This window comes from Hemicordylus capensis, chromosome 1 (assembly GCF_027244095.1).
Source record: "Hemicordylus capensis ecotype Gifberg chromosome 1, rHemCap1.1.pri, whole genome shotgun sequence".
In the NCBI taxonomy this organism is placed as follows: domain Eukaryota; kingdom Metazoa; phylum Chordata; class Lepidosauria; order Squamata; family Cordylidae; genus Hemicordylus; species Hemicordylus capensis.
This window is the reverse complement of record NC_069657.1, coordinates 276,478,276-276,492,089: the sequence shown is the minus strand read 5'-3', so window position 1 is coordinate 276,492,089 and position 13,814 is coordinate 276,478,276. Positions and strand designations below refer to the sequence as shown.

The following is a 13,814-nucleotide window of genomic DNA, read 5'->3' as shown; positions in this document are numbered from 1 at the left end:
TTGGCTCACATACTTGTGCAAAGTTCCGTGCTCATTGTAATGGAACATGCTCATGTGCAATAACGCTTTTTGTGCAAATACAAAAATTGCACAACAGAGTTTCACGTTAGGCAGCCATGGGAAATAATGACCATCCATCACTTGCTCAATTCTTGTTTTTGCACCAAGAGCACAATTGTGCAGCTGTGTACATGCACTGTTACAATGTGGATGGAACTTTGTGCAGTTTGCAAGCCACTACGTTGTGCAATATGTGAGCAACTACTAAATCATAGTAATAGCAGTAGTAGTTTTGCCGCTATCTGTGATGATGGCAGGAGCGTCAATATGTAGACCCTTCCTGATGGGCGCCATCTTGAGTACTCATTCTGCTCCAGGACACAGTGTCACTCTAGGGAAGTATGAAAGAAAAAAATGGCAGCCACTAGATACAATTATTCCATGACAGTGACTCTGCATCCCAAGACAGAATCGGTATTCCAAATGGTGCCCACCAAGAATGAAATTGCTGCACACTGGAGCTCCTGCCGCTGCTGCTGGTGCTAGTGATAGGAGCCTCTCTGTGCAACTTCGATTCTTCCTTGGGGCTCATGGGCAGGTTAGGGGAGGTGTTCAGATTCTATCACCCTCTGAGAATGTCACTGGGAGCACAACTGAGTCCAAATTTTGGAAGACAGATACTTTATTTACGGCCAATGGCCAAAACATTGGAATAAAACAGGTTTTCTGATTCTTTGGGGAAACAGCTGGTTTCAGCCAAGCCCAAAATGAGTGGAGTGGGGCTCGCATATCACTAGATATATATGCTAGCCATAAAGGCTGTTGAGGCTTGGGTAGGCATGCATCCTGAGCAGACACAGAGCTGGGCTCCTAGAGTGCCCAGCTTGAGCGGAAATCCCTTAATGCACTGCACTTCTCCTGTGGTACATTTAGGGATACCTGGAGGTTGGGCTTCATTTTTGTGGCCTTCAGAGATCTGCACTGATCAGAGCAGCACAGATCGTGTGGGCATGTGAGCCGTGATCCATACAGAGGACAACTGATCATCTTCGGGGGAGGTCGGTTCAAACCTTTCTCCTCCTACCACCCACCCTCCATGTCCCAGTAACGGTCGTGAGAATGACCTTATAGTGTGCCGCTATGGCAGTAACTCTCTGATCAACTAAATTATAGTTAGGATTTGAAGATTAAGTTACTGCCTGGTATCACCAGCTGCTCCAAGTTGCTGATCTGTGATGCCTTACAATCTGACCATCTGGGTAGTTTCTATATTACTTGGGGAGAAATATATGGTGTTTAAGTTAAAGTGACAACTTCTCTAATTTTATTAATGATGGGGGGAGAAGTAGTTAGTAGACGAAGCATCAGAAGGGTTAATGTGATTGTCCGGACTTGTCTTTGGAAGGACAGATAGGGACATAAATACCAATTAAAACAACATATTCAATTTTGACTGTTTTCATGGCTGGTTAAGCAGTTCAAGTGTTGTTAAGGGTATTAGCTCCTAACTTTTACTGAGAGTCTTCAGCATCTGTGGAATATTATAGACCTACCAACATTTGAAAAAACAAAAACAAAAAAACTTGAAGTAGGTACATTTTCTGTTGAGCAATCAAGCATCTGCTAAAGGTTGGAAGTCTCCTAACCTTCCCCTGCCTCATAACTTTCTGAAACATTACATTCAAATTATCCACTTTCCTACATTCATTTTGCTGTATTCGGTCTAATTCTTAAAAGTCTACAGTTTTCAGAACTTCTTGACAGCAGCAGAGTGCTCCTTGCGACTATGAATTTTATTTTGTTTGTTTGTTTGTTTGTTTGTTTGTTTGTTTATATGTATCATATTTTTATACCACCTAATCTCTAAGCGGTATACAAAATTTAAAATATTAAAAATAAAATTAAAATAAATGAAACAATAAAAACAATATTATAAAACAAATTAAAACTGTAAAAAGTAATTCTAATTAAAAGCTTGCAAGAACAGGAGAGTCTGAAAACTGTTCCTGAAAACAAACAGAGAAGGAGATATTCCTATTTCAGCAGAGAGCATATTCCACAGCCCTGGGGCAGCCACGGAGAAATCCCGGTCCTGGGTCTCCACCAAATGAGCTGGTGGAAACCATAACCGGACCTCTCCAGAAGATTGTAACAAGTGGCAGGGTTCATGAAAGAGGAGGCGCTCTCTTAAACAGCCTGGACCCAAGCCATTAAGGGCTTTATAGGTGATAACCAGCACTTTGTATTTCACCCAGAAACATATCAGCAGCCAGTGCAGTTCTTTCAAAACCAGTGTTATAGTGTCACTTCTTGTAGTCCCAGAGATCTGTCTGGCTGCCGCAGGTGCATTTTGTATCAATTGTATTTTCCAGACTACATACAGGGCAGCCAGCCCCACATAGAGTTCATTACAGTAGTCAGCTCTGGAGGTTAAGGCCATTCACCTCTAAAAATGGACATAGCTGACGTATCAGCCAAAGCTGATAAAAAGCACTCCTGGCCACTGCCTCAACCTGAAAAACCAGGGAGAGCTTTGGATCCAGGAGCACTCCCAAGCTATGTATCTGATCTAGCAGGGGGAGTGTAACCCCATCCAGAACTGGCAGATCTAAACCATCTCCCGGGTCCATACCCCCCCACAATCAGTACCTCCGTCTTATCTGGATTCAACCTCAGTTTGTTATCCCTCATACAGCCCATTACTGCTTCTAGGCAGACATTTAGGGAAGATTTGCCATTTCTTGATGAGGTTGACATGGAGAAGTAGATCTGGGTTTCATCAGCATATTGATAACACCCTGCACCAAACCTCCTGATGATCTCTCCCAGTGGTTTCATGTAGATGTTAAAAAGCATTGGAGAAAGTATGGAGCCTTGTGGAATTCCATACTTCAGTTCTTGCTTTGCAGAGTAACTGTCTCCAGGCATACCATCTGGAATCTACCAGAGAGGTAGGGGTGAAACCACTGTAAAACAGTGCCACCCAATCCCACCTCCCTCAGATGGTCCAGAAGGATACCATGGTCGATGGTACTGAAAGCCACAGAGAGGTCCAAAAGGATCAGCAGCTCCCTCTGTCGATAGCTGGAGATTATCTATCAGGCCAACCAAGGCAGTCTGGACCCCATAGCCCCCATGAAAGCCAGTTTGAAATGGGTCTAGATATATATGACTACAAATATTTATATACTGCTTTTCAGCAAAGTTCTCAGAATGGTTTACATAGAAAAACATGCTGGTAAGCTCCAGGTCTGACTACTGTAATGCACACTACATGGGGCTGCCTTTGTACGTAGTCCAGAAAATACAGTTGGTATTGAATGCGGCAACCAGACTGGTCTCTGGGACAACCCAAAGGGACCAAATAACTGCACTGGTTGCCGATATGTTTCCAACAAAATACAAAGTGCTGGTTATTACCTATACATCCCTTAATGGCTTGGGTCCAGTCTACTTAAGAGAGTGCCGCCATTGCCATGAACCCTGCCGCCTATTAAGATCATCTGGGGAGGTCTGGTTATGGTTGCCATCGGCTCATTTGGTGGCAACTTGGGACTGGGCCTTCTCTGTGGCTGCCCCAGGGCTTTGGAATATGCTCTCTGTCAAAACCAGAGCATCACCATCTCTGGTGGCTTTTAGAAAGCCCCTCAAGCCACACCTGTTTTCTCAGGCTTTCAATCAAAATTACTTTTTTTTGGTTTATTTGTTTTTATCCTGTGAAATTATTTTAACTGTTTTTATGCTGTGAAACTATTTTAATTGTTTTTACTCTGTTTTATATCTGTTGTGCTTTAAATTGTGTACATTGCCTAGAGATACACATATCAGGTTTTGCTGGTCAAATGACCATAACAATAAAGATTTGATTTGACATACCAGGCAGTATATAAATATGATAGATAGATAGATAGATAGATAGATAGATAGATAGATGACTCCCTGCCCCGAAAGGGCTCACAATCTAAAAAGAAACATAAGGGATTCATCAGCAACAGCACTGGAGGGATGCTGTGCTGGGGGTGAACAGGGCAGTTGCTTTTCCCCTGTTAAATGTCAGAGAATCACCACTTTAAAAGATGCCTCTCTGTCCAGTTAGCAAGGATTGCAGCATCCTCCCTCAAAATAATGAGACAGGACTAAACTGCAGTAGTGATCAGTGAGTGCCGCTCTGGGGTGGGGGTGAGGGCAATAAGGATGAGGGAATACAGCTTTAAATGGCAGTGAACTTACCCACTGCCAGTACCTGGTGGTGGTGATGTCACTCATCCAAGCATCCCGCGGGGATCCTGCCCCACCCCCACTGTTCAGTTGGCCTCCAGGCATGCACCATGGACCTGGACAGGGGAGAGGTGGTCCCCATCAGTAAGGTTGGGAAAGCTGCCAGAGGTTTCACTGTGTTGTGTAGATGTCTTGAAGCTCCTTGGCCATGGAGGGCCAAATTAACCACACATGCCTCTGTGCTCCTCCCTCTCTAGTAGCATAAATTAGCACTTCTTCTCACACGGGCCTTGTTCATGACAGGGTATTAGGCTGGGTGGACTTGCTGGTCTGATGTAGTTAGACCTTCCAATTGGACCAAATCCCTTGAATAGTTCTGCTTGCCTTAGAGCAGGGCTGCACAGCTTCTGCCCTCCAGCTGTTTTTGGACTACAGGCCCCATAATCCCCAGCCACAGTCATCAGGGATGATGAAATTTAAAGTAAGATATTTGCAAGAGGCCAGAGTTGTGCAGGCCTGCCTTAGCCTCTAAGACAGAACCTTATCTTGTGTCTAATATGTTGGGTCTTTGTCGATTGTGCTGAGATCGGGCAGTTGTCGTTCTCTGCATAGCTGCTTTGGCTAGTCTGTAGTATACTCCTAAGCATGTCTAGTCAGAAGGAAGTCATATTGAGCTCCATGATGTGACATACTTCTAAGTATGTATAGGACTGCAACCAAAGGGATTCGTTACATAGAAAGCATACAATAGAACTAAATTCTAAGATACTTGCTTGCCTGAAGTAAATTTTGCAGTGTTTAAAAAATTTCTTTTCTTTTTGTTAAAGAAGGGACTATTCTGCTGATTTATTATCCACGAAACTGGGGAGAACAGTTTACTTAAAGGGTTTTCTGTGCTGATATATTCTACATCAGCAACAAATTACCACAGAAAATAAAATGTCTTTTTTCAAGTTACAATAAACGGAGTCTGAACAGAGGTGCTTGTTTCATGGATAGCTATATACTGCCAGCAGATGGCGCTGAGAACACCATGCAATGTCCTTCTTTGTCCTTTGGGTTTCCCGTTTTATTTCCTGTGGTAATTAGTACTGTTGTTGGAATATGCCAGTATCTGGAAGAGACTACTGTCCTGTTTAGACATTTTGTTTTCTTCTGGACCTTATGGCAACAGAGCACAAAAAACATGGTTCTTCTGTGAGATATACATCACATCTTTAGAATTAAAAATGGAAGTTGAAGCCTGAATCGAATTTTTTATTTTTCAACTTAGATGTAATTCTGATTTTTATAAATATTTTAGCAGCAACCTATTTCCCCTCCCCCCCAACATCTTTAATGGTGTGTTTCTAGTAGGCTGATGAGATCACCCATCATTCCATGTGTGTGTCTGTATGTTCGTGTGTGTGTCTCCCTATCAACTTTGTAATGCCTGGACCAATATGAACCAAACTGGGTACAGATGTAGGGACACAAAAAGACACCTCTACGGTGTCATTTGTGATGATGTCATCCACCCCAATTCAAGATGGCGGATGCATAAACTTTTGAGGTGCAAGTGGCTAACTTGTGACTTGTCTAACCAATTCGAACCAAATTTGCTACAGCTCTAGAGACACATAGGGATGCCTTAATGATGTAGTTTGTGATGATGTCATCCACCCCAAATCAAAATGGCAGACACATGGAGGCCCAAGTGGGTTAACTTGTGGAATGTTTAACCGGTTTTAACCAAATTTGATACAGTTGTAGTGAGTGACACACTGGGACACTTTAATTGCATAGTTTGTGATGATATCATTCACAATTCAAGATGGCAGATGTATAAACGTTTGAGGTGCAAGTGGACTAACTTGTAAATCACCCAACCAATTTGAACCAAATTTGCTACAGCTGTAGGGGCACACAGGGACGGCTCAAGGGTGTAGTTTGTAATGATTTCATCCACCCTGATTCAAAATGGCAGACATGTGAACATTTGTATTGCAAGTGGGAACCAATTTGGACCAAATCTGCTACAGTTGTAGGGACACATAGGGACACCTCAAAGGCATAGTTTGTGGTGATGTCATCCACCCCAGTTCAAGATGGCAGACACGTGAACATTTGAGGCACAAGTGGGCTAAGTTGTGGACTGCCTAACTGATTTGGACCAAATTTATTCCAGTTGTAGGGATAGTGAAAGGAATGTAGGCAGATTAGTTCTTACTAGAACAATTTGTTTGTTTTTTGGTCAGGCCTCTATAGGTAGCAATGGCTTCAGCAGAGCTTGAAGCACTGATGAAGTCCCCAGCGGCCAGCTCATGCCAATCTCTGTTTTGGGAGCAGGGCACAAGTGGCTGCCAGCAATATTATCTGTATATCTTTATTTTGATTTATAACCAGCTTCACAACTTTACATGTGCAGGAACAGTCAAATTACAAATACTGTACAATAAAGGCATGCAATCTTTGTCCAGTACAATCATTATTTATTCTTAATTAACTCATGCCCTCTTTTGCATACTGCAGCACAGAATTTTGTAACGTTAAATGTGACTCCTGAGTGTTTCTCAGAGAGGAACATTATCAGCACTTCAAGTGCTGCTGACACCACCACTGCCTGTAAAGGCACAGTGCAAAAATAGGTAAGAGAAACAACCCGTCCAGTGTCCCCAAAGCAGGCCAATACAAAAAAATTACAGATGGGTAAAATTTGGAGGCTTAATTACAAGTGTGCATAACAATAGTCCTATATTCAAATAAATGTATCCATTAACCCATTAATTAATTAGCATTTAAATAAATGGTTAACCTAATAGAAATGAGCTGAGCATTTTCAGACAAATTGGAAACTTCAGATCCAGTCCCACAAATCCATGTTAACTAAATAAAACATGACTCGAACAATGTAATGTATCAAATATGGAAATCAATAATCAATAACTCAAAGAAGTCAATCAAATAATAATGAATTTATCAACAAATCAATCAGCTAACCAAAGGGAATGGCTCAGTCAGTTAGCAGATCCAATCAACCAATGCTATCAGTTAATGAATCAGTCAGACCCCTTCAGCTGTCTTTCAACACCACAAGACTTTGGGTGACTCTCAGGACAGGCATCTAGCTGCTTGTCAGCTTCCATCTCAGGAGAAACTGTCGATGGACTCAGAACAGGGAATTGTCGCCAATCCCACCTTAGACTGAAATCAACAGCAGCTTAGCTGTTGACTCACCACAGCCTCACCACCCATGAAGTCTCTTGAACCTCAGGACCTGGTGCTGCCTTAATGGCGGCCTACTTCCCACTCAAAGGTGTGTAATTTTAGTTAAAGTTCAAACAATGAGAGAGAGAGAGAGAGAGAGAGAGAGAGGGGCAGGGAAAAAGAAAAGGGAAAAAATGGTTTGCAAAGAAAAGAAGCCAAGGGAGGTGGAAAAAGTCTTAGAGAGGCCACTGAAGTGATTTTTCAAACTGAACAATTTTGAACATCTCATCAAGGGATATCAGAAATGCTTGTTGTTGTTGTTGTTTCCAATTGCTCACATAAGACACAATGCCATGTAAGCAGTAGGAGCCCTGCCTACATTGCTTCACATGTGTAAAGTAAAGTTGTATCATTGATTTGGTGTCAACTCCCGGTGACCATAGAGCCCTGTGGTTGTCCTTGGTAGAATACAGGAGGGATTTACCATTGCCATCTCCCATGCAGTATAATATGATGCCTTTCAGCATCTTTCCTATATCTCTGCTGCCCGATATAGGTGTTTCCCATAGTATGGGAAACATACCACATTCCCATAGTATGGGAAACATACCAGTGAGGATTCAAACTGGCAACCTCTGGCTTGCTAATCAAGTCATTTCCATGCTGTGCCATGTGTAATCACTATCAAATGAGTTATACCCCAGGGCAGCTCCACTCTGGTGGAAAGTTGCATATAAATGCAGATGTACAACAGGATACCTAATGACAACAGTGGGTGTCCTGTTGTACAACTGCATGCAACTTTCCACTGGAGCGGAGCTGCCCTGGGCTTAACTCCATCAACGGTCTTTACACATGTGCAGCAGCCCGGTGGAGCTCCTACCACCCACACTGCATTGTGCAGTATGTGAGTGACTATTGTATTACATATTTAATTTTCCACAATTTTTTATTGTACAGGGCCTTTGCTATTTACTGCCACTGTCTGAAGATGCACATTAAGAAGATTCCATTATTGTTGTGAATTGTCACTGTGCTTATCATAAAATAAACCCTACTTTTAAGCTCTACATTGAATTGTCATGGGCTGCACTTCTTGGACTTCATGGCCATTTGATCCCATTATTGAGCCCCTGGTGGCGCAGTGGTAAAACTGCTGCCCTGTAACCAGAAGGTTACAAGTTCGATCCTGACCAGGGGCTCAAGGTTGACTCAGCCTTCCATCCTTCCGAGGTCGGTAAAATGAGTACCCAGAATGTTGGGGGGCAATATGCTAAATCATTGTAAACCGCTTAGAGAGCTTCCAGCTATAGAGCGGTATATAAATGTAAGTGCTATTGCTATTGCTATTATTTACGGTGGGTGGGGTTTGCCCTCTGTACCCACATACACCTGTGTACTCAGGATTACACTTCATGCATCTCATAAAGTGAGCATCAGTCCATGCCAGCTACAAGATTCTTTGTTGTTTTGCTGAAGCAGACTTAACCCAACAAGACTTAAGCAGACTTAACCCAACTCTAGAAGTCAACAGCCCAAAATATACAACTCAATTGTTTTTCTTCCTGATATTCTCAGGTTTGTCCCTTATCGAGCCTTACATCGAATATCTCTCTTAATCCTCATAGTTTGCACGGGCCCTGTTGTTGAAGGTAGAATTATATTTTCCCAGACTGAGAGACCATACGACCCCACCAAACTATATACAAATAAGTCCTTGTAAAGGGATTGTGCTGGCAGCATGTATCTAAGGAACATATATTGTCTTATACTGAGTCAGATCATTGCTTCATCTAGCTCAGTATTGTCTACTCTCACTGGCTTCAGCTCTCCAGGGCTTCAGGGTCTTTCCCGGTCTTATCTGGAGATACTGTAGAGACAGAACCTGGAACTTCCTGCATGCAAAGCAGCTGCTCCTCTACCACTGTGCAATGGCCCCATCTCCATAGGCAGACATCACAGTAGCTGAATAACAAAATTCAGCTTTCAGAGCGTCAGGCTAGGACTAGGAAGACCTACTCAGCTATGGAGCTTACTTTACTCTCTCACAACATAATCTACTTCACAAGCTTGCTGTGAGGATGAAAGACAGAACCATGTATGCTGCCTTGAGCATCTTGGAGAAAGGGCAGAATGGGGAAAAAATCAAATACCTAAATAATATCATGTGCATTTCATGTTAATTATTTTTAGCATTCTTTTTTATTGCTGTTTTATTGCTACTAAGATTTTAAAAATGGAATACAAAGATCCCATTCTTTGTATCCCATGTTTAAAAAACACCCCCCAAAACACCCTCTCGATTATCCTAGATGCTGCTTAAAAATGAAGCAATCTGCATGCAGTCATGTGCATAAATCCTTGGTAGATAGTCTTTGTCATTCTGTATATTTTGCAACTATTTTTCAAAGCACTGAGATCTCATTCCTGATGTATAAGCAAATATGCACAGGGTCCTGGAAGGCTTAACTATGGGCTGATTCAGACTATAGTTTGCCTGCCCGACCCACCACAAGTAAGTGCACATTCTGTGAGCCTCCTTGCTTTCCCCCCTCCCAGTTTGCAGGGTGGGCTGCGCAGACAGACTGTCATCTCCATGTGGTTTTCAGAGCAGTGATGAAATGGCTCAGAAGTGTGAAATATTCTGATCAGGAAGTTATTCTCCATTCAACAGGCCACATACAAGCTAAGAATGATTCATGCTTTAATACACTCTCAGATATGACTTGATAAGGGGGCACATCCCAGGATATCAGTGAGAAAAACAATGGCCCCTAGAAATAAAATAAGCCACCCTGAGCACCTTGGAGGAAGCTTGGGATACAAATGTGTTGGATGGATGGATGGATGGATGGATGGATGGAAAATGTATCAGCCCACACCTATCTGTCTAAGAGCCTTTAACCTGTTCCACAACTTAGCGTGACTGTCCACACTTCTAGGTGCTTTTCAGCAGGCTCCACATGGCTGGCCTCAGCTTGAAATGAGGCCATAGGCAGGCCAGTGACAGGACCAGTTTAGGCAAAGTAGTCTGCAGAGCCAGATACACATTTCTGCCTGAGAGGAAACCATGCTTGACTTTTGCCTCTGCTGTTTCTGCTTTTTGCTCTTCCAAGGTTGCAGTAATACACTGAAGCAAAACATTGGGAAGCTGAGAGGGAGATGTACTGTGTACTGGTGTGTCTTGGGGCAGTCTGAAAGATTCCTTCTTCACTACAAAAATGGAGTTTAGTTACCTTTTTCTCAGTGCCATCAAGACAAGTAGTAATAAAATCCTCTTTTCTTCTTCTGTTGCTTCAATAGTAGCTGAAAGAGCCTTTTGTTCATTACGTGCTGAGCAGGAAATTATTCCTAATCAGGCAAAAAGATCAGATTTCCAGGAACAAGATTGGCTTCTTTCACTTAAGAGTTCACTGATCCAGGTACACATGTTGCGCTGTTAACCACTGAGGGTACTTTCATGTCACAAAATTCAAAAGGTGCAGGAGCTCTCTAGGCCAACATTGTGACAAGGGGGAACTCTGTCCTTAAACATGTGGAAACGTATATGCCTTTGAAGTCAGTCCAAAGCAGTCAGTAGCTTAAATCATGGACAGCACACATGAATGAAGATCAACTCTGGCCACTATTCACTGGAGTCTCAGAAGCATGAGTGGAAGGAAGCTCACCCAAGTGAACTTCCAAAACTCCTCCTTAGGACAGCAGTTCCCCACTCATGCCCCCTGAAAAAAAACAACTCTTGAGGGTCACGGGTCCTTCTGTAACAGGGTGGTATGGGGTTGGAGGGCTGCAGGGGGAAGAGGGGATAAGCAAAAATGCCCTTCTCACACAAATGGAAGTGCTGTACAAGTGGAAGTGCCTTACAAGTACCACTTGGTATCCAACCCTATGCATTCAATGCACATTACAGCTAGCCATGTGAACAAGCAAGCAAGCAAGCAGTCCTGTAAATGCTACATTATGGAGCTAGATCAAATGAAGTCTATTGGGAAAAACCTCATCACATAGAGAAAATTTACCTGGTCAAGTAAGCAAAAAATCAGATGACCACTTCAGTATCTCATCAGTATCTATAATGTACACTGAATTTGCCGTGGAGCTAAGGCCAGGTTTCAGGCATTGGTTTCAGGCGCAACACGGAACCTCGGTTGAATTTGAGAATCCCCACTGTGCTTTCCCATCCGAATGAACCTCTTAAATTCGCCTGAGGTTTGATTTTTCTAAACAAGCCAAGATTTGCATCCAAAATTTGTTTTTGTCTTGTTTGTTTCAAGCGCGGTTGAAATTGCCATGACATTGTGTCCAAAACAGCGCCTCCCCCCGCCCCCCTGGTTTATTCTTGGCATAGAAAGTGAACGGGGCCCAGAGCAGCCAAGAAATAGCTGTAGATTGGACAAATGTCAGAGGGAGGAGCCAAAGAAACTTCCAGCAGCAAAACAAACCACGCTGCTGCTGGTCATCTGTGGAAGGAATTCCCCGCTTATTTTTGGGACATTGGTTAAAAGCTTCTTTGGCTCTGCATTGGCCAGGTACAGACATAACACAACACTGGAGGGCCAAAGGTGCACCTAGGTACTTTTGGAGCCTGGACCTAAAGACCTTTTGGGGGCCAGCCCCACCTCTACTGCCACCAGATACCTGGCAATGCACTATTTTTTACACCAGAATATGCTCAGGGAAAGCGGGATTATTTTGTTGTTTGTATTTTTAGAAGAGATTCTGAATAAGATACTTCCCACTGACTTGCAGAGAGATCCCACATTTTGCATGGACAACCCTGCCGCTTAAATTAGCGGCCACTCAGCATTTGGAGGCCCCCCCAGACTTGCAGGGGACCTGGACCTCCACCTTGAAGTCCAGTCCAAAGACCGTCACTAGTCCCTTCACCTCCGGTTTCACTGACCAAACATCTGAATGTGGCAAACTGCAGTTAAAGGGGGAAATGGTTTCCCTCCCCAAATTCCCTCTGTTACCTTCTGTTCTCTCTAAGTTTTGTTGTCCCAACCTCTGGTTTGGCAGGGCCAACATTACATCCGAATGCTGGCACCAGTGTTAGCTTTGTCCCAAACCAGAGTCAAGGGAGGAAGCTGCTCCCTCCCTCTGGCTGCTATTGGTTGTGTGGGCTACCTTCTTTCCTGAAGGACAGCCAGCTCCCCTGCCTCTCCACAGTCTCGCTGACTCCAGAGAGGCCCCTCTCCCCAATGTCCAAATGCAGATGGGAGAGTGGGGGAAGGGGGCACAGACCTGCAGGTCTATTGTACCTGTGATTCCATGCTACGTCTGAACCCAGCCAGCGTCTCTGCAAGTGCCCAGTATCACAATATACACAAAGAAATGTAACCAATCTTCATGCCTTTGATTTTTTAAAATCACTTGCTTCTGATTAGTGAGTGAATAAGGGGCAGAGTTGGGCACTGATGGGCAGCAGGGAGGTGAAATGTTGGAATGTAGGGTTGGGAAGGTCTTGCCAGAATGGCTTTCGTTGTTATTTGGTTTGGTACAGTATATTTTGCTGCTTTCACATTTTTCTTCTTCTTTCCTTTTTGTTAAGGCTTGTTTCTTTTTCTTTTTCTCGGTATGCTAGCTTTGTTTTTGTGTTTGGCATTTCCTCCCCCTTTTTTCTTTATATAGCCTGCATCTTGTGTCATGGTCACTTTATCAATGGTTTTCCTTGCTCCCTCCTTCCCTCATCCCATTCTCCCAGTTCTTTCTCTCATCCTCCTCCCCTTCCATGGTTATTGGCTGTGTCCTGTGGCTTGACAGGAGGAGAGGAGTCTTTGCTGGAGCAATCTGTGACTACAAAGTACATGGCCACTCTGCTTCTTTAAGGGTGGTCTTTTTGTCCTGCGGGGCAGGTCCAGGCTTCTCCAAAACTAAAATTGGGGGGCATGCCTCGGGGTCCCTCCCAACTCCCCCCCCAATGCCCCCCAGCCTTAATGGGAGCTTGTGAAGGCTTGGCACCTATCTGCATGCACTGTTAATCAGCAATATATTAATTGGGTGTGTGTGTGTGTGTGTGCTCATGCCTCTCATTATATGATTCAGCAGGACCAGCAGTCAATAGGATTTGAAGAGGCCAAAAATAAAATTCTCAGGCTGAGTGAACATGTGCAGGATCACAACAACAGGCTCTGACTCTGTTCATTTGAACATCTACACAGAGGCTGTTTCATGCAGCACTGCCCTCTTGCACCATGCTTCAGACCTAAAGAAACAATGGAAGATGAAGTAAACTCTTTCTCTTTATTTATAGAATGCTTCTGCAGTACTGCATGTTCTTTCTTTAAATTCTCTGGACTCTCCACTCCACCCCTTCACTTCCCGTTTCTCCTCTAAACGCCATCTCCTTGTTGCTGCCTCTAATACAACGTATTGCTGCAGAGGCATCACACATACAACTGTACACATGC

The 13,814-nt window shown here is 43.6% G+C and overlaps 1 long non-coding RNA gene across 2 annotated transcripts in view; it reads right to left on the bottom strand.

The window, feature by feature from the left end:
* The window catches only part of LOC128340389 (uncharacterized), a 64,072-nt gene that overhangs the window by 35,458 nt on the left and 14,800 nt on the right, over window positions 1–13,814 (bottom strand). The window lies entirely within an intron of this gene.